General features: G+C 43.9%; 1 pseudogene; it reads left to right on the top strand.

Annotated features, from left to right (window-relative positions):
- The first annotated feature begins 327 nt into the window (after nucleotides 1–327).
- On the top strand, nucleotides 328–629 carry LOC112609269 (annotated as a pseudogene).
- Nucleotides 630–1738: the final 1109 nt, after the last annotated feature.

Below are 1738 nucleotides of genomic sequence, written 5' to 3'. Positions count from 1 at the left end.
CAAGAGAAGCAGAATTAGAGGTGGAACCTGAAGATGTTGCTGAGTTGCTGCAATCTCATGATCAAACGTCTACGGATAAGAAGTTGCTTCTTATGCATGCACCACGAGGGTTTCTTGAGATGGAATCTACTCCTGGTGAAGATCCTGTGAACACTGTTGAAATGAAAACAGCCCCCGCTGGCTGCTCTGAAAAGCCATGTTTGCATTGTTCCTCGTCTGACTCCTTGGTTCCTCCTCCACCACAGACTCCAGCAGCTTTATTGCCAGAGTCCTGGAATTCTTGCTTTCTTTTTAATCCCCTGCACTGGATCACCGGCGTGCCCCACCATGTCAGATGCAGCCATAGACACCAACTCCAAGATCACCACCAAGGACTTAAAGGAGAAGAAGAAAGTTGTGGAGGAGGTGGAAATGGAAGAGATGCCTCTGCTAACAGGAACGCTAATGAGGAAAATTGGGAGCAGGAGGCTGACAATGAGGTAGATGAAGAAGAGGAAGAAAGTGATGGTGAGGAAGAGGATGGAGATGAAGACGAGGAAGCTGAGTTTGCTACAGGCAAGTGGGCAGCTGAAGATGATGAGGATGATGATGTCAGTAGCAAGAAGCAGAAGACTGATGAGGACGACTAGACAGCAAAAAAGGAAACATTAAACTTAAAAAAAAATGGCTGCGACCTAGTCACCCTCCACTTCCCATCTCAGAATCCAAATGTAGTCACCTTCAAGTAGAGAGACCGCCTGCAGATGACACGCGCTCTCCACCACCCAACCCAAACCATGAGAATTTGCAACAGGGGAGGAAAAAAGAACCAAAACCTCCAAGGCCCTGCTTTTTTTCTTCAAAGTACTTTAAATGCAGCCATAAAAAAGATTGAGTTCATGTCCTTTGCAGGGACATGGATGAAGCAGGAAGTCATCATTCTTAGCAAACTAACACAGGAATAGAAAACCAAACACCGCACGTTCTCACTCACAAGTGGGAGTTGAACAATGAGAACACATGGACACAAGGAGGGGAACATCACACACCGGGGCCTTTCGGGGCAGGGATGGGGGGTGGGGGAGGGGGAGGGAGAGCATTAGGACAAATACCTAATGCATGCAGGGCTTAAAACCTACATGACAGGTTGATGCATGCAGCAAAGCACCATGGCACACGTATACCTATGTAACAAACCTGCACATTCTGCACATGTATCCCAGAACTTAAAGTAAAATTTAAAAATTTTTTTAAATTAAAAAATCTTGTTATAGGAATATTACTATGATTATTAGTATAAATTCACCTCCATAAAAAAATACTTAAAAAGGAAATTTGTATTTTTTACTTACATTTTATATTTTTGTACATATTGTTAGGGTCAGCCTTTTTTTGTGAGACAGAGTTTCTCTCCTTGTCCCCCAGGCTGGAGTGCAGTGGCATGGTCTCAGCTCACTGCAACCTCTGCCTCCCAGGTTCAAGCGATCCTCCTGCCTCAGCCTCCCAAGCAGCTGGGTTTACAGACGTAAGCTACAGCACCTGGCCTAGGGTCACCCATTTTTTTTTCTTTTTTTTTTAGACGTGAGCTCAGATAACCAAACCAACCTTTGGAGCGTTCTCTGCCCTACTTCTGACTTTAATGAACATGGCGTGACCATGTTCATTATAATCTCAAAGGAGAAAAAAACCTTGAAAAAAAAAAAAAAGACAATAGAAAAACAATCTTACTCTGAGCATTCCAGTAACTTGTTTGTGTATG

The sequence above is a fragment of the Theropithecus gelada genome, chromosome 16 (genome assembly GCF_003255815.1).
Source record: "Theropithecus gelada isolate Dixy chromosome 16, Tgel_1.0, whole genome shotgun sequence".
Classification (NCBI taxonomy): Eukaryota; Metazoa; Chordata; class Mammalia; order Primates; family Cercopithecidae; genus Theropithecus; species Theropithecus gelada.
Note: the sequence above shows the minus strand (reverse complement) of the source record. Positions and strands in the feature narration are given on the sequence as shown.